This window comes from Bufo bufo, chromosome 4, assembly GCF_905171765.1.
Source record: "Bufo bufo chromosome 4, aBufBuf1.1, whole genome shotgun sequence".
Lineage (NCBI taxonomy): Eukaryota > Metazoa > Chordata > Amphibia > Anura > Bufonidae > Bufo > Bufo bufo.
In genome coordinates this window covers 43,060,413-43,080,789 of record NC_053392.1, presented here as the reverse complement: position 1 = coordinate 43,080,789, position 20,377 = coordinate 43,060,413, and the positions used below count along the sequence as shown (strand labels likewise).

Sequence of the window (20,377 nt, the reverse complement as noted above, 5' to 3'; positions counted from 1 at the left end):
CAGATAAGATGAAGTCTGATTCTACAGAGTATTGAATGAGAACAGGAGGCTGCTCAGCCAGGATGCTTGTCAAGTACAAAAACATTTAGTATTTCGGAAACATCTAATGGCCAAAAATGCCACCATTATGAGAGGGCTGAATCAAGTAGTTCCCTAAGACAGATCTTTGTTTCGTGAGCAATTAAAGAGGTCCAATACTATAAAGAAATTATAAAGAAACATTTTATTATTTACCCATACTCTGCCCCTCTGTAGTGGTCTTGCACACTCCTCTATTACCTTTCCACCAGTCCCTTCACTGGCTACCTATTCCCCAGTTAATTCTATGTAAAATACTAAAGTTGCCCATAGGCCTACAATAGCTGTCAGGCGAACGATCATCTGGGGACAGCTATTGTCCCCAAATCCCCCATTAGGCCAAGCATGTATAAGTATTCAATGGGTAGCTTGTCTCCTAGAAGAAATAAAGGATTGTTCGCTGAAATTCAATGTGCCCGATCATTCTCTCCTTCAACATCATCTGTCGGGGAAGACTTGGGATTTCCCCGTACACATTTGATTGTTGGCCAAAAAAGGCCAGTTTGGGGGCTTTAACTCAAAGCAGTTCACAATCTGTTCCTTCTGTATATATCTGGTCCAATCTCCCAATACCTCCCCAAACATATCCAGACCTTCCAACACCTTTTTCTCTGCTCCTCCCAAATGGATCTCCTTCTAGACCTCACTTCCCAAGTACAACAGACTCTCCCTCACCATCTGCTATCCTATGATGATAATAATCTCTCACATAATCTGCTAATCCAGCATCCTCCAGATCAACCGGACTTCTGCTTGTAGTAAAGCAAGATCAAAAGTGCCTTTATCAAACTTCATACCATCGCTACTTCCTGGCAGAAGAATTTATGTCCGTCTAGATGGCAACTTAGAAAAACCACATCCCTCTATTCACTCCTGAGTTCACAGTAAAACCTCATTAACCTTCCATCAATTGGGCTCAGGTGACCTAGTGTCAGTCATTGTGGCCTCGTTCTCCACATCTAACATATCTTACAGAACCACAGCTGACATCACGATTCCCGGCAGAACACAGATGTGTGAAATTTAGTTAGGACTTCTGGGCACAGTGTGAGTTTAATGATCTTCTTACATCTCGTACGGCTCTGTGATGCCTTAGTCTGCAAAATATCTGGTTTGAGGGTTTGAGATCTGGACTGTTGAAGAATAGAAGAGGTCAACAACAGCGGGGGAGGAGGTGCACTCTTACTTCTGGACAAGGTTTGGGTCATATTCAACATAATATATTATGTAGCTCCTTGGGAAGTTACAAAATGGGACTTAAATCTTAAGATTTAGTCCACACTTTCTTAAAGGTCTCTAAAAAGGCAGAAAAGCTATAACGTGAACGTGAAATGTGGATTTGACACACTGGAAATGCTGGTCACCGCTTATTGGCTGAGCAGGTCTTTCCTGGTATTTGCCGATGTGTCGAACCAGGACAGGAAGTGATGATAATAATAACAGTAAGTAATAATTTATTGTTTTTCTTTCTTTAATCTGCCCAGAAAATCCCTTTAATATGCCTTTCTAGGGGCCAGGGTTTAGTTTTTCTTATACAGAGCTCCAAATCTCTGCTTCTCTTTATACAACCATGGTGTTAAATGGTAAAATTCTAGCTCCCTGCAATAACCACTAGGCAGGGGCCTTAACAGATCTTATTGGGCCCCATAGCAAAAGCTAGTAAGTGCTACCCCTGTCCCTCCCGTTTTCCAAGTATGCATACATCAAACAATCCAGGCAAAGGACAAATCTCCAGATTTCTCATGAATTTACAACTTTTTTTTTATTAAGTTCAAGGAATTTTTAATGAAAAAAAAATTGTAAGCTAAAAAAAAGTCAACCTCTGCCTCACCCTATTTATCTGACTACTGTGTTAGAAAATGTAGGTGCTTGATAAATATTACACTCATTCCGAACACCATCAGTTTACATCAGACAACAGATAAATCTGCTTCCCTTCACACAGTATATTATAATGCCGGCTGCCTGCAACAACCACTAGGGGGAGCTCAGTGCATAGGAATGTGTACAGTTAACACTGCTATCAATAGAAACTGTAATTTTTGCATTGAGCTCTCCCTGGTGGCACCTAATGGAAAATGAAGTTAGTCTACTTTGGGAACAGAAGAAACAGTTCAGTGATGAGTCCCATAGCAGTTACGTGGTCTGCTCCAATGGTAGGTATGCCACTGCCACTAGGGAGAGCTCTCCATCAGTGCATTAGACCTTATTCATATGACCGTATTTTTAGCCATGTGCTGTGTGACCTGTGTGAAGTTGGCACCCCATGTTCTTAAATTTCAAAAATAAATACACCATTCGTTTGTGCTTCGTTTGTGCTGGTTTGTGGCGCAAAAATGAACGTTTGTGCCGGTTCGGTTCCTGAGATATTGCACGTTAGATTTTTATGAAGCCCCGCCCACTTTCCACCCCATGTTCTTAAATGTCAAAAAGAAATACACCATTCGTTTGTGCTGCGTTTGTGCTGCAAAAATGAACGTTTGTGCCACTTTTGTTTCCGAAATATTGCGCGCTTGATTTGCTGAAACCCCGCCCACTTTCCACCCCATGTTTTTAAATTTCAAAAAGAAATACACCATTCGTTTGTGCTGCGTTTGTGCTGGTTTGTGCCACAAAAATGAACATTTGCGGCGCTTTGGTTTCCGAGATATTGCGCGCTTGATTTGCTGAAACCCCGCCCACTTTCCGCCTCATGTTTTTAACCCTGACCCTAGACCCCCCTGGTGTGCTGCAGCTTGCCCCCTCCCCCCCACAACTTTTTTTGGGGTGCAAGCATTTTTTATTATTTTTTCTGCGTACGCTGACTGTGACTGGCACTCTTAGGGTCCGGCAATTGTTAGCGCATCGCACACCCCACCGCTGATCAACTTCAGACGGTTGATCAGCGAGTAAGAATTTTTTTTTTCTCACATTTTTTTGCCTTTTTTTTATTTATTTATTTTTTGTCAGGTTTAGGGTAAGTTTGCGAACACCCCTGCCCCCACACACACGCACACCAAATAAAGTTTATCACGCACACACTCCCCTATGGCCCGCCGGATGTTCTCGGCTGAGGAGGCATACGCCCAGCTTGCCTCCGAGTCCAAGAGCCCCAGTGAGGACGATGATGACCCCACTTTCCTTTTGTCATTCGCATCCTCCTCATCATCTAGCGATGATGATGAGCCCCCAAGGCGGCGGAGACGCTGCCAGGCGGAGCAAGGGGACCGCCATGCTAGGGACCCTGTGGCCCACCCTAGTACGAGCAGCTCTGGGGCTCGTACTAGTTTTCCGGCCCACCAGTTAAGTCCACCGGAGCCCCCTACCGGTGAACTTGTCTGGTATACCCCAGAGCGTTTTGAGCCCGTGATTCCTGATTTTGTTGGCCAACCAGGAATCCAGATTTTCACAGTGGGCTTCACTGAATACGACTACTTTAGTCTTTTTTTCAGTGACCGCTTTGTGAATCTAATGGTGGAGCAAACAAACAAACCTGTACGCCCAACAGTTCATTGCTCAACCCCCGGGCTCCTTTTTGGCTAGGCCCGGTGGCTGGACTCCGGTCAGTGCATTTTGAGGCCTCGTGCTGCATATGGGCCTTGCTGCATATGGGGTTGAGCAACTGTTGGGCGTACAGGTTTGTTTGCTCCACCATTAGATTCACAAAGTGGTCACTGAAATAAAGACTAAAGTAGTCGTATTCAGTGAAGCCCACTGTGGAAATCTGGATTCCTGGTTGGCCTACAAAATCAGGAATCACGGGCTCAAAACGCTCTGGGGTATACCAGACAAGTTCACCGGCAGGGGGCTCCGGTGGACTTAACTGGTGGGCCGGAAAACTAGTAAAAACTCCAGAGCTGCTCGTACTAGGGTGGGCCACAGGGTCCCTAGCATGGCGGTCCCCTTGCTCCGCCTGGCGGCGTCTCCGCCACCTTGGGGGCTCATCATCATCACTAGATGAGGAGGACGCGGATGACAAAAGGAAAGTGGGGTCATCCTAGTCCTCACTGGGGCTCTCGGACTCGGAGGCAAGTTGGGCGTATGCCTCCTCAGCCGAGAACTTCCGGCGGGCCATAGGGGAGTGTGTGTCTGCGTGATAAACTTTATTTGGTGTGCGTGTGTGTGGGGGCACGGGTGTTCGTGAACTTACCCTAAACCTAAGAGACAAAAATAAATAAATAAATAAATAAAAAAAAAAGCAAAAAAAATGTGATTTTTTTAAATTTTTTATTCAAACTCATTGATCAACCGTCCGAAGTTGATCAGCGGTGGGGTGTGCGATGCGCTAACAGTGGCCGGACGCTAAGAGTGCCGGCCACAGTCAGCGTACGCAGAAAAAAAATAAAAATAAATGCTTGCGCCCCAAAAAAAGTTGTGGGGGGGGGAGGGGGCAAGCTGCAGCACACCTGGGGGGTCTAGGGTCAGGTTTAAAAACATGGGGTGGAAAGTGGGCGGGTTTTCAGAAAATCAAGCGTGCAATATCTCGGAAACCAAAGCGGCGCAAACATTCATTTTTGCGGCACAATCCAGCACAAATGCAGCACAAATGAATGGTGTATTTCTTTTTGAAATTTATGAACATGGGGTGGAAAGTGGGCGGGGCTTCATAAAAATCTAACGCACAATATCTCAGGAACCGGAACAAACGTTCATTTTTGCGGCACAAACCAGCACAAACGCAGCACAAACGAATGGTGTATTTTTAAAAAAAAATTAAGAACATGGGGTGGAAAGTGGGCGGGACTTCATAAAAATCTAACGTGCAATGTCTCAGGAACTGTACCGGCACAAATGCAAATTTTTGCGGCACAAACGCAGCACAAAAAAATGGTGTATTTATTTTTGAAATTTAAGACCATGGGGTGGAAAGTGGGCGGGGTTTCAGCAAATCAAGCGCACAATATCTTGGAAACCAAAGCTGCGCAAACGTTCATTTTTGCAGCACAAACCAGCACAAACGCAGCACAAACGAATGGTGTATTTCTTTTTAAAATTTAAGAACATGGGGTGGGAAATGGGCAGGGCTTCATAAAAATCTAACACGCAATATCTCAGGAACCGAACCGGCACAAACGCTTATTTTTGTGGCACAAACCAGCACAAACGCAGCTCAAACAAATTGTGTATTTATTTTCATCTTTTGCGAACATGGGGTGCCAACTTCACACAGGTTGCTATGTGTACAACGGAGAGAGTCAATGCCGAGAAACTAAGAGCAGCTCTCGAGACAATTGGAGACAATAGTCTTCAGTGGTCGCTACATCTGTGTTGTACACAGACATATGGACCTCCCCGCCATATTACAAAAATTGTGAATAATGGATATGGAGGCATGAGTAATTGCTTCTAGTAAGAGGTGGCAATCACCTGGATAATCTGTTACTGAGCAATACTCCTGTACTATGAGTGATCGGGGCAACTATGCATGACAGAAGCTATTGAAGCTGATAGAGTGGTGTCAGTGGCTGACAAGGGAGCATTGCGGCTGGCAGGGGGTATTGTGGCAGAAATTAAGGAACAATCAGTGTCTGGCATGGGGCCAATCTATGGCTGACAAGGGGACATTTGTGGGTGACAAAGAGCAAAAATGAGGAAGCAATCTGTGGCTGATGGGGTTATGTCCTCTGTTTCCAGAATAAAGCTCCTCGTTCACACCAACATCTGGCTCCACATGATAAAGGATCGGTAAACAAAGATTTCCTGCATGGATTCATCCATTTGAATAACCCTTAAACACTCTCTGGTTCTCCAGGATCTTCCTCAGATTGTGCTCCACCACCATCTCTCATTTTCAGCTTCCCTCCTTAGCTCTTGAAGGGTCTGGGGTCTTGGCGGTGTACTGAAAAATCATAGTCTCATTTTGGGTTGGCAGAGGTGTCATCAGTGTCGTACAGTGACTTACTGAGATCAGCATCAGGCTGCTCTGCTGTGGCCTGAGCGTCCTCTGCACTGACGTCTCCCACTTTAGGCACAGCAGTGGCAGGGCTATGGTCTTCACCATCATCAGTCACCAGCTTTCCAATTCTGCACATGGGGCCCCTTAAGCAGCATCTCCACTACAGACCAGTTCAGAACAAATGCTTCCTCAGCATTCCGCTCTACTACAGCCTTTTTCACCATCTCATGGTGTTCAGGCCACTTGGCAGGTGAAGCCTCTATTGATGGAGGCACAGGCAGCTCCTTTTTATCTGCATAGTGTCAACCACTCCGCTCCTAGTTCTTTGATCCAGGCCACTCAACAGTTCTGATGCGGGCGGTCTTGGGTCGTCACTAAATTGTCGGGGATATAAAGCAAATGCTTTATATAAAAGATAGGATCAAAGGAAAAATTTCTGAGTATTGATCCTAGAGGTGGACATATAAAACACCTCAAAAAGAGATCGTCATTAATTTAATTATATTGTGCAATCAGTAAAATAAGGTACAAGCGTCTATGCAAAAATATAAATGATTTATTATACAATAACTTAAAATGCAATCAAAGCTTAAAGGGATTCTGTCACCTCCCCTAACCCAAAATCGGATTTTAAAGCAGTCATGCAGCACAGCTTACCTTGAATCGGCTGTGCTCTTCTATCTTGTAATCGGTCCAGTAGTTTATGAGAAAAACGACTTTTATGATTATGTAAATTAGCCCTGAAGGTGCCCAGAGGGGCGTTTTATTCCCCTTAGTGTGCCCAGTAACGCCCCTCTTACAGTGCCCAAAACTCCTTCCTTCCGACTGCCTAACCGCCCACAGCCTCTCATCCCTCTCCTCCCCCTCCCTCACGGCCGAACGAACTCTCGCGCAGGTGCAGTACCCACTGAGGGCTGCGCCAGTGCGATCTGCAGGAGACTGAGGGCAGGAGCTTCATCCTCGTCACTGGGCATGCGCCGAGCCCAGTGATGTCCGATGCTCGCTCTTCCCTCAGTCAGCCTGGGAGGAAGCGTAGAGGATTGCCGATCGGCTGCTGCACCCTGCGTTTTTTCCAGCCTGCCTGCCTGCCAGCGATTTCTTTCCCCACCCTCCCTCCTGGAAACAAATCATTATTACTGGGCTCGGCGCATGCCCAGTGACGAGGATGAAGCGGAGGTGACAGAATCCCTTTAATGAATGTGAAACTCAATAATATGCAATAACACACAGTGATATGCAGTACCCTAAATTCTCCACTGGCTCTAACACGACTACCAGCGTTCCATAACACCTCTCAAGCATAAAAATGTAATACAAATATCCTGATATATACAATCAGCTTACAATCATGAGATATTACACACAGAAATTCAATAGTGATAATGATAGATACGAAGCCTTGCTCTGCTCAAACTATGACCAATCTCGAATATCGGGTAGTATTGCTATACAACTTATAAATTATCAGGCCTGATATTGACTATGGAATATAATATTCCAATCAGAGAGATTCTCCTGATATCAATATTAGAACTTTTATTGAGTAATATGCATCTTTACTGAATAGTGATAATATTGATGTAGCACTTAACATTATACATGCACACTAAAGCGGGGATTTTCCTAAATATCAAGCCAATTAATTCAATTAATACTAAACATAATAAAGTTATACGTTACCCAAGAGTGCAGTTGATATGCACAGTCTAAGGGAAGTCAGCTCTGAAGTATGTTCTGATCATTGGGATTTTTCTCCTGGGGTCTCTCCTTTCTTTCTTTGTTTCTCTGTGTTTCCTGTCTTTTTTTCCTCCATGTGTATGTGGTTTATGATCACAAACTTATCAGTTAGACACACCTTCCTAACTTGGAGTTTTCCAATCATTGTTGGTTAGGCGTGTACATATGATAACGACTGTGATGTCACTGTATCACCCAGAATGCATTTCAACTTTGGTGCAATGTTACCTATTCATACCTAGGTGGCATTATTGCATAAGCTATTGCATCATACTAGTGAAGGTTAACTGTCCAGGTCTGATTTCAACTTACATTCCATACACATAACATAAGGAATTCTAAATCAGAGCTAAGGGATTATTTTTGACCAATTAAAACACAGACGTTTGGGTACCATTTGAGACATTTCCCAAGCTACTAAATTTATGGTACCGATAAGAATATAGTGGCTCTTGTACTCTCACAGACATGTGTGTCTCTTCTGTTACTCCAACGGTTGATTGATTGTTAGTTAAAATAACACCATCTTACTAACAAAGTCTACACTTAAAATTCTTCTCGTCATGCTTTAGGAGTGTATCCATTCCTAGTGAGAAATATATAATATTATATAATAGATGCATTGACATCCTTCATAATATTCAACAACATAGTACAATACATATGTCCTATTGACTATCTTATACTAAAAATTAATGTTCATTATACATATACATCACAGATTTTCATCAATAGACATTAAACCGTAGGGATAATTAGTACCAGATGCCTCTAGAGAATATCCTTATCGCAGTCATAAATCTATAAGGAGACAAGAATGGCTCTGCTCAGACTGGCACATCTACAAAAAGAATTTTATGAACTGTGTCCTTTCCATGAATCCATTTCGGCCAACTTTAAAATACATACAAAATGGTAAAGATGTCACTATATGGCCTCTTATATAATCAAATCCACTATAATTATGATATTTAAATATAAATGTTATATACCTATGAAAAAGCACAACAACACCCATGAAAAATAGCTTTCCACACTTAGATCTTCAAGATCCTCTTCATCCTACCACCGCCCAGGTATGAACAGCACCATCCTGCCGACTACGCCAAAATGTATGGGGCACTTAACATGTAGCTCAGTAGGCTCACTCAACTTATAGTTCCATTAGACAAGTTATAGTTCTATTAGTTTGGTCTTTCACTCTTCTTTTACTCAGTAACATTTCTCCAGACTGGGACCAATTTTATCAGCCAATTCACACCTCCGGGATTGTGTCGTAGACCTCCATATAGGCCACAATCAGGGTCTCACTTCTCAGCCTCCTGTCAGTGTAGCTACACCATATATCACACACAATTTGGTGGAATTCATCCCCTTATATCAGTTCTCCACTGACACGTCAACTTCTAGTGTTGCCACTGTTACAGTTTTTATCCACTAGAGATCCTCCTTCCCATAGGCAACAGACTCTAAATAGGTACTGTGTGAAAAACCGCCATCTTGATTTACAAGTGGGCATCTGTGGTTGACATGGGGTCATAGGTATCTTCGCTGACACGGGGTAACTCATCAGAAATGGAGAGGGCGATCTGTAACTGTCATGGAGACATCTATGGCTGACATGGAGGCATCTGAGGTTGACAGGGAGCATCATTCACTGTTACCCCAATCCTTTCCAGGCCCTCACCTCTCTAGAGTACAACCCCTTCCCTCCCGTTTGTGCCCCCCTTCGTCCCCGTTACTCTGCAGCCCCCGAATGTCTAAGAGAATCCTCCTAACAATAAGAAGTTGTTCTTCTCTTCCAAGAAAACGCGGCATCTTAATTAATATAATTAGCCGACTTTACTAAATGTTCTGTTCCCGTTCAGTTTCAAGCGCAATCAGCTCTCAGCACGACGCGTCATTGTTAACCACACGGAATGAGTGTCAAGACGACGTGGCGCTCGTTCGCATTCGCCGCTCAGCCTCTTATCTCGTAAGTGGCTTTTAAGACCCAATTTTCTGCACTCCTTAAAATATTGCTGAGAGAAGTCACTTCTATCCGAGTGCAGAGAAGTCATTCAGGAGAAAGATAATGCCAGGCCGGAGAAAACAGAAGCACTTACAGGCCGTGGACCGGAGGAAGGTGTCACCGTTCCCTTTGTCGAATACACTTCAGTGGGAGGCTGAAAGGCCTTTCAGTCTGTCCCTGCATGCATTAATACAGCGCTGAATGACTGAGATCTCCATTACGTTACATCCGGCCGTCTCTTAACAAATGGAACTAAAGCCCATGGAAACCTTTCTTGGAGCGTCAGGAATTAGTCTTGAGGGCCCCAAATACAAAGAGGACGGGGATTGTGTGAAAAGACCTCCTAAAATGCTGCACACGTGTAGATGTATGCCTAATACGTAGACACTATCCAGGACAGGACAGTAAATAATGAATGTATAGTCATCACATTCTGATCTCAGAGCCTGAAGATTATACAGAGATGAATGGTGTGAGATAGGCACCACTTATCTCTCCCCAAGTTGTAGTGGTCTTTAGCCCATAATTGACTAACTTGTAATGTTCAGTTTTGCAGTGTGTATTATACAGTTCAGTGTTCCTGTTCTGAATCACAGACACCCCAACTGCTGTAGAACCTCATAATACACACCTCAGCTTCTGTAGAACCTCATATTGCACACCTCATCTTCTGTAGAACCTCATAATACACACCTCAGCTGCTCTAGAACCTCATAATACAGCCTTTTGTTTGGCTGTTAACCCTCAATGTGTTAAAGATTTTTTTTTATTAAAATGGGAAATCTGCCAAAAAAGTGAAATTTAGAAATGTATTCTCCATTTTCCTTTAATTCTTGTGGAACACCTAAAGGGTTGACATAGTTTGTAAAATCAGTTTTGAGCAACTTGAGGGGTGTAGTTTCTACAATGGGGTCATTTATAGGGTGGGTTTCCACTAGGTAAGCCCCGCAAAGTGACTTCATACCTGAACTGGTCCTTAAAAAGTGGGTTTTGGAAATTTTCTTAAAAATTTTAAGAATTGCTTCTAAACTTCTAAGCCTTCTAACGCCCTAAACTAAAAAAAATGACATTTACAAAATGATGCCAACATAAAGTAGATATATGGGGAACGTTAAGTAATAAATATTTTATGAGGTATCACTTTCTGTTTTAAAAGCAGAGAAATTGAAATTTTGAAAATTGCGAATTTTAAAAAAAATTGGGGAAATTTGGGATTTTTTCATAAATAAAGGTGAAATATATTGACTCAAATTTATGACTATTATGAAGTACAATGTGCCACGAGAAAACAATCTCAGAATGGTTTGGATAAGTAAAAGCGTTCCAAAGTTATTACCAGGTAAAGTGACGCATGTCAGATTTATAAATTTTGACCCTTGGTCATGAAAGGGTTAATTACCAGCCAGCGACATTTCAGTCCACTTACTGGGACTTTTCTCAAGCAGTGGCCACACTCTTAAAGAACACTCCTTTTGACTTATGGTACTTTTTGGGAGTGCCGTGGAATTTTTTTGTTTTATTTTTTGGATGTTGGATTGCTTCCACAGCAACAGGCACCCCGTCACATTTTCTCTGCAGTGCTGCTCACAACACTTGGACTTTATTAGATAGATAGATAGATAGATAGGAGATAGATAGTATTTTATTTAAGCACTCAGCGGTAGATGGAGGGTTAATCCTTATCTGTGTCTCAGTATAAAGGACATTGCTGGAATATTCTGGTGGAATCTCTGCCCTCCTCCTTTACTGCTAATCCTGATAATATTACAGAAATGCTACAATTTCCAGCACGTAGCATAAAATAGCGGGTGTTGGGTGTCCCTGGCGGCACAGCTGGCTCTCGGTCCCCGGCTCTCACACAGCGGGTCTGGCCCGGGCTCGGTATTGACAGACTGAGCTAGCGGCCGGGGTAGGTTTTCCTGGTAATGAAGCTCACATATCTGGGCCACAGACGACTATTCCGCCTGACATTTATACTGTAATTGTAAACCGCGCTCCGCCGGCACAGCAGGGAATTCACACATGGGGATTTAAGAAAAACAAGTGGCTTTGCATATAATCAACCATTTAATGTTCTACATGAATATTCGAGGAGCAGCAACATTAGAATATTGAAATGTCACCCGGGGAGCGTGCTCACTGGCTCTGCACAGGATAATAGATCACAGTCTGGAATTTATAGGGATTTTGGGGGAAATCTGAGGTTAGGCGCAATTATTAACACACAAGAGACCAATGTGGATACGGATTATACGTGATGAAAGTGAGATTCGCTCGTGCAATTCCTTTAAAGAAAGCAATATAAAATGTTTTTGGTGATTTTTTTTTGTTGCTATCCATGTAAATCTAAATTCTGAAATATTGCAGTTCTTACATTGACCACTGGAATTGCTGTTTCCTGCTGCTCATTTATCAGCTTTGCTGTGTAGACTGGCACAAGATGAGCAGTGTCATCTCACTGTTATTAAAAGATAGGCCAGAAAATGACAGGACTAGATAAGGAAGGTTAGTAGCACTTTATACCGAGATAAGACTGTGTATGCTCCACCGCCATTCTGTAGGCCATTTTTTAACCTATTAACTCCCATTCATTTCAGCTGTTATAAAGCACACCGTCCCTCTTGCACTGTCTACACAGTAAATACAGGACGAGGGAGTGTCTCCAATATGGCCGCCCATCAGGAAAGTTAAAAATAAATATCTAAACATTGAAAATAAAGTTACCTACACAATAAAGTCACTAATATTTATGATATTTGTAGGGTACTGTATATAACATATGCCCCTTCTCTGAGCCCTCTCAGCCATTCAGCAGAACTAGGATTAGTCACATGACACACTTTCTTAGTCTTTCTTAGTCTTTTCTTCTGTTCTTCCGATAGCTACTTCAAGACCTCACTGATGGGAATAATTTCTGCTTCCAGTTTTAGAAGCCAACTTGTTGTCTGCTTACAGCCGCCACTAGGGGGAGCTGAGGAGCTTGTTGCATACTGTTTTCTGTTCTTCCAGCTAAATCCCCACCTATTCTAGCTTTACATTTCCAAAACAAAGTCATTACCTGTTTTGTGCCGTTTCCCCAATCCAAAAGCCGGTCACCTGACACTTTTTTCCCCCCACTTCCTGTGACATCAGGTTTTGACCTTCCAGCCAGTGCATTGAACAGCATGTCCCTAGTGTTACAGTGGGCTCACTTTCACTGGACTCTGTTAAATGCGATCCAGCGCATGCGCAGTAGGTGTACAGCTCGGTGTCCGTGTAGACTTTGCACTGCTCATCCTCCACATGCTCCAGCGCTCTTTCCCATTTCGGGCAAAGATATTTCTAAGGGGCCATGCCTGGGTGAGAGAAGATCACTATGAAACATGGTAAAGAACGATGTCAGGGCCATAAAATGGAACAGGAGGAAGTGTTGGCCGGTGACCGGTGCACAGCAAGGGTGCGGAAGAGTTGTATAGGTTGAGTTTTTACTTTGAACCCGGAGTTTTGACTTTGAATATTGGGTTCAATGCACAACAGCATGGCAAATAGCTTCATTATGTAATAGGGAGTTGCCTATCTGACAAGTAGGGGATAGCTGTGACTATTGGGAAACTGGATGGGACTGCTGTAACTACTGGGAAGTGGGGTCTGCTGTGCCTACTGGTAAAGGGAGTGGGTCTGCTTTGACTATTAACAGGCTGTTGGGACAGCTGAGGAAGCAAGGAGACAGCTACAGTATGCCCGCTAGGAAAGTAGGGGACCGCTATGACTACTAGGGAAAGGATACTCTATTCTGAATTAGAGGGGTCAAAATCTGGAAGGAATGTCATACCCTCGCGCCTTGGTTATGGAACATCTGCTGGATATATACTGTATAACTGCATTGTTATTTCAAGGCCTCAGCAGCATAAGGGTCAATTGCGTAAACTGTGTAAGGACCAGGGCTGTACAGTGAGTGGTGTATCGGGTATTTCGCAGTCCCTCGTCACGTCTAATTTCCTGGGACGGCACAATTCCTCTGTCATGGAGGAGACTTAATTATACGTTTTGTTTCTACGTGAGATAAGTCATTGCCCCCCAGGGACGGAGATGTCACACTTTAATTATGAGCACCGCCGTCATTGTTCTAGTATCTCCTGAAAAGACAATATCAGGATATGAAAGAAGACCCAGAGCTACCGGTGAAAATCCAGAGCTGCCATGTAACTGGTATCCTCTATACAGAACCAGTCCACTACCTGATCCATACTGCAGAGGTGCAAGAAATGACTGCACATATGCTGCATACATGGAGCAAGGCAAGGAAGACACTAGCTGTGCCTCCCTTGGACTAGTCCGTGTCGCAGGAGCTCTGCTGTAGGCATCATGGAGCATAGTGGAGCTGTGCGCTTCTGAGGCAGTATCACACAGAAGAGGCTTAGATACCTTGGTGCAGCAGACATTATCACATGCAGTATGCCTTAGAAACAGACAGTATCACACATGATATGGGGGGCTCTGTAGAGGGACATTTTATACTAGGACACATTATGGTGGGTACTATAGGGAAGGGTGGAGAGGAGTACTATGGGGACATCTACGGGAGGCACTAAGAAGGGGTATTTATACTGGTACATTATGGGGGGCACTAGGAGGAAGGGGGAGAGCAGCACTATGGGGGCATTTACTTGGGTCACTATATAGGGGTATTCTATACTGCCACATTATTGGGGCACTATGGGGACACTAGCTCAACTGGGGGCATTATAAGGGGGCATTTTTTTGTACTGTCACATTATAAGGAGAATTATTACTACTGTGGTGCATTATGGTGGGCTTTATTACTACTGGGGATCTATGGGGAACATGATTACTAGTATGGGCACTATGGGAGCATTATTACTTCTGGGGCACAGTTAGGGGCGCTGTAGGAGCAGTATTACTACCATGTGTGCTCTAGCATAGAGGGACTTTTGGGAGCACTATTACTGGGGGGGGGGCACAGTATTTGCTTACCACAATTATTTTTGGGGGACGTTATGTTTACACTATTAGTGTCAGGGGCACTACTTGCTGGGCGCAGTTATTTTAGGACACTGCGTGCCAATAATTATTGAAGGGCACTGTCTGCATGGTACTAGTATTACCAGGAGGTTTATGGGTTTCTGCAATATAATATTGGGGAGCACAGCGGCACAGTATTGGGGCTGGTAGGATGATGGAAAAGTAGTAAACTAAGATTTTTTTTTTAGCAAACTGCAGAGATGAGAAATGGCTGAAAAGAGGAAAGAGAACATCTACATCAAAGGAGACATCACTGGATGTAAGAGGTATGTGCGCTGTATTACCCTGTATGTTCTGTAGTGATATATACGTAATGTTAGGAGTAAAGGTGTTAGGTTGAGAATATGGTATGGGGGGGGGAGCTTTTTCAATTTTCGCCTAAGGCAGCAAAACGGCTAGGTGCACCCCTGTCTCACATGATAGGCTTAGATACTTTGGCATAGCAGACAGTATCACACATGATATGCTTAGATACGCTGCACAGCAGAAAAGTTTCCTTAAAAAAGGCTTTATTCTGAAATTCAGACCTATCAGTGGTAATTATACTATCATTTTCTGAACGATAATCAGCTTAGATACAGCCGCACAGTGCCCTTGGAATCTATTATATAAAGTACTCATTCATTCAATAGTAACCAGTACCAGGCAGCACTACCCTGTGGGACTATATCTGGGTGTTCTCAGCGGGACTGACCACCCTCACATCCAATGGCATCAAATGAAAAGAGTAGGACAGCCCATGAGGACTAGTTCTGCTTCACGTGGTTTTTATTCCAGGAGTAAAAGCTCATCTTTGTACATGTATGTGGGTTACATATGACATCTGGATGCATGATGTGCAGTACCGCAGACCTGGGGGTATCTGCAATGTTTTATAGGTATTGTTATGGAATGCCAAATTTTGGCCGTTCCTTCCAGCAGAGGAGCTAATGGTTGGCAGGAGCAGAGCTAACCACCCTGTTCCTCCCCTCTTGGCAGGAGTGGGCTGGTCTTACTTTCTGACAGGAGGGGTTATTCCAGAGCAGATAGCAAAGGGAGAGGAAGCTCACGTCAGAGCTCCTACTCCTAGGAAGCATATCAAATTCTCCTGTCTGTAAAAATAGACAACTTTTTTCCTGTTTGTGAAAAAAAATAGATGTTTTTGAGGCTGGTGGTAATTCATCATTTTACAGCTCACAGTATATGCTAGGAATTCATTCCTATTAGTATATTGGGCTATAAACCTGTATTGCTTATAATCTTTATCTTTCATTATGGTTTTCCAATTTGTCTATAAAAAATGTTGGCTGTCCATGATTTTGGGAAATGTTGTCCAGACAAAAAAAAATAAGAAAAATTCTGGTTGGCAACCCTGCTCCAGAGAGATCTTTAGTATTGACAACATACACTCACCTAAAGAATTATTAGGAACACCTGTTCTATTTCTCATTAATGCAATTATCTAGTCAACCAATCACATGGCAGTTGCTTCAATGCATTTAGGGGGGTGCTCCTGGTCAAGACAATCTCCTGAACTCCAAACTGAATGTCAGAATGGGAAAGAAAGGTGATTTAAGCAATTTTGAGCGTGGCATGGTTGTTGGTGCCAGACGGGCCGGTCTGAGTATTTCACAATCTGCTCAGTTACTGGGATTTTCACGCACAACCATTTCTAGGGTTTACAAAGAATGGTGTGAAAAGGGAAAAACATCCAGTATGCGGCAGTCCTGTGGGCAAAAATGCCTTGTGGATGCTAGAGGTCAGAGGAGAATGGGCCGACTGATTCAAGCTGATAGAAGAGCAACGTTGGCTGAAATAACCACTCGTTACAACCGAGGTATGCAGCAAAGCATTTGTGAAGCCACAACACGCACAACCTTGAGGCGGATGGGCTACAACAGCAGAAGACCCCACCGGGTACCACTCATCTCCACTACAAATAGGAAAAAGAGGCTACAATTTGCACGAGCTCACCAAAATTGGACTGTTGAAGACTGGAAAAATGTTGCCTGGTCTGATGAGTCTCGATTTCTGTTGAGACATTCAAATGGTAGAGTCCGAATTTGGTGTAAACAGAATGAGAACATGTATCCATCCTCTGATGGCTACTTCCAGCAGGATAATGCACCATGTCACAAAGCTCGAATCATTTCAAATTGGTTTCTTGAACATGACAATGAATTCACTGTACTAAAATGGCCCCCACAGTCACCAGATCTCAACCCAATAGAGCATCTTTGGGATGTGGTGGAACGGGAGCTTCGTGCCCTGGATGTGCATCCCTCAAATCTCCATCAACTGCAAGATGCTATCCTATCAATCTGCGCCAACATTTCTAAAGAATGCTATCAGCACCTTGTGGAATCAATGCCACGTAGAATTAAGGCAGTTCTGAAGGCAAAAGGGGGTCCAACACCGTATTAGTATGGTGTTCCTAATAATTCTTTAGGTGAGTGTATAATCCAGAGAGCATTAGTGTGCCAAGACAGCAGAGTGACATTACAGCTTTATAGACACTGCTACGGGTGAGGGACTACGGCTCAGACATCCATCACCTAGAACAACCACTAGGCCAGACTAACATCAAGCCTGTATCACAGTTAACACCTGTATCCACAAGTGCTTGCAAGTGCCATTAAATTGGCATCCAGCCAGCCAGCGTACCTCCTCATCTGGTGCCCTAATCTGTACTTTGTATTTAATACTGCTGGATGTATCGCAACTGTTATACGTTTACTTTTGTCCTGATTTTTCAAACTGCTTTTCGACTGCATTGATCCGCAGGTAACAAAAGTTTGAGGGAATACACTATGACACAACAGCTCATCACGGCCACTACCACTCCCATCCTCTGCACTGGCTCCTCAAGGACTCGCTGAAATGTGTTCTATGCTAATAAAGCATTTTGATTTAGTATTTTAGTTGTTTTTATTTTGTATGTTAGTGATTTTTGTTTTCTATACAGTATACAAGTATATTATATTTTACAGGCTGATAAAGGGTCTTTGGTTGAAATGTTGCACTTAATTATATTGCAAGCGGTGGATCTCAGCTAAACACGTGACATAAAAATCTGTCTGACGGGCTGTCCGACCCTATTTATTGGATAACGGTACCCTACATTGACCATAGAAAGCCCTCAAACCGTCACCACAAAGCCATCAATACCAGTGATTATGGCCATGGATCCTGACAATACATCGTTCCTCATTGCAACGGCTGGACATGGTCCCCAGGACGATTGAATGATTCAATGACACAATTGTTATATGTGGGTGGGTGAATTGACCCTCGGCCATGGGTTATTTCAACAAGTTAAAAAAGTGAGATAGACTCCTTGTGAATCAGCAATTTATAGTTAACCATACAAAAGAAATTAAATCAAAGATAGCGCTTCACCAGTAAATAATAAAGGTCAAGAAACAGGGAAAAAAAGCAAACAAAAGAGAAATAATTTGGAGTATGCTCTCGCAATTAAATGCAAACATTAGGAAAATCTCTAAAATTGCCAAACTCAGCCATGCATAATACAAGAGCAAAACAGCGGGAGTGATTGTAAGTCTTCAATATATAAAAAAAAAAATGTAATTTAAAAAGTAATTTTAAAAATTGATGTTCTAAAGAAACCGCTAAGAACGCAGCGTAATTTCTGGTATTAAATACATTTGTAATAAGGAGGTTCACGGCTAACAAAAAAAGCATGAGTGCTGAAAGATGATCAGTCAGAATAGGGTGATTATGTTCCCTGAGCTATGAGGTCCTCTGCAGAAAATAGGAAAAAGAAAAAAATACATAAAAATTCACATGAATTTTTCATGTTAAAATATGGTCAGTAGAATAGACGTTATAAAATGCGTAAGGATTTTCAGTTTAAAATTTTATTGCATTGTACTAATTTTGAGCTAAAAATAATTTTTTAATTGGTCTTTATTAAAAATATGCCATCCATTTTTCTGTACAGAGCTGACACCCTTTGGATTTTCCGTCAGACCGGGATCAGATGGACTCCTTATGTCGGCTCTCTGACCTTATAAACATCCTTTGTGATAGAACAGCTTACTATTTTTAATAATGGCCAATTCAAAAAATGTTTTTTAGCCAAAAATGAGGAACATGCGATGTTAAAAAAAATTGCCTCCGAAGGTGTACATAGCCTTTAACCACTTCAGCCCCCCTAGCTTAAACCCCCTTAATGACCAGACCACTTTTTACAATTCTGCACTACACTACTTTCACGGTTTATTGCGCGGTCATACCACTTACCAGCCAAATGAATTTTACCTCCTTTTCTTCTCACTAATAGAGCTTTCATTTGGTGGTATTTCATTGCTGCTGACATTTTTTTTTTTTTTTTTATATTAATCAAAATTTACCGAAATTTTTGCTAAAAAATTACATTTTTCACTTTCGGTTGTAAGATTTTTCAAATAAAACGACATTTCTATATAAATTTTTCTCTAAATTTATTTTTCTACAAGTCTTTGATAAAAAAAAAATGCAATTACTGTATATTTATTGGTTTGGGTAAAAGTTATAGCGTTTACAAACTATGGTACAAAAATGTGAATTTCCGCATTTTGAAGCAGCTCTGACTTTCTGAGCACCTGTCATGTTTCCTGAGGTTCTACAATGCCCAGACAGTAGGAACACCCCACAAATGACCCCATTTCGGAAAGTAGACACCCTAAGGTATTCGCTGAGTTCATAGAAGTTTTTATTTTTTGTCACAAGTTAGTGGAAAATGCTGATTATTTTTTTTTTTCTTACAAAGTCTCATATTCCACTAACTTGTGACAAAAAATAAAAACTTCCATGAACTCACTATGCCCATCACAAAATACCTTGGGGTGTCTTCTTTCCAAAATGGGGTCACTTGTGGGGTAGTTATACTGCCCTGGCATTTTAGGGGACCTAAAGCGTGAGAAGGAATTTGGAATCCAAATGCGTAAAAAATGCCCTGTGAAATCGTAAAGATACTCTTTCGAATTTGGGCCCCTTTGGGCACCTAGGCTGCAAAAAAGTGTCACACATGTGGTATCTCCGTACTCAGAAGAAGTAGGGCAATGTGTTTTGGGGTGTATTTTTACATATACCCATGCTGGGTGAGATAAATATCTCTCTAAAAGTCAACTTTTCCCATTTTTTTATACAAAGTTGTCATTTGAGAGAGATATTTCTCTCACCCAGCATGGGTATATGTAAAAATACACCCCAAAACACATTGCCCAACTTCTCCTGAGCACGGCGATACCACATGTGTGACACTTTTTCGCAGCCTATGTGTGCAAAGGGGCCCAAATTCCTTTTAGGGGGGCATTTTTAGACATTTGGATTCCAGACTTCTTCTCACGCTTGAGGGCCCCTAAAATGCCAGGGCAGTATAAATACCCCACATGTGACCCCATTTTGGAAATAAGACACCCCAAGGTATTCTGTGAGGGGCATGGCGAGTTCATAGAAGATTTTTTTTTTGGCACAAGTTAGCGGAAATTTTTTTTTTTTGTTTTTTTCTCACAAAGTCTCCCTTTCCGCTAACTTGTGACAAAAATTTCAATCTTTCATGGACTTAATATGCCCCTCAGCGATTACCTTGGGGTGTCTTCTTTCCGAAATGGGGTCACATGTGGGGTATTTATACTGCCCTGGCATTTTAGGGGCCCTAAAGCGTCAGAAGA

At 42.6% G+C, this 20,377-nt stretch overlaps 1 long non-coding RNA gene across 1 annotated transcript; it reads right to left on the bottom strand.

Annotated features, from left to right (window-relative positions):
- Window positions 1-6,875: 6,875 nt before the first annotated feature.
- Window positions 6,876-17,212, bottom strand: LOC121000019. Its single transcript, XR_005778724.1, has 3 exons — window positions 17,201-17,212; window positions 13,692-13,696; window positions 6,876-7,007 (listed from the first exon to the last, which is right to left on the bottom strand). It is a non-coding gene; the product is annotated as an uncharacterized LOC121000019 (long non-coding RNA).
- Window positions 17,213-20,377: the final 3,165 nt, after the last annotated feature.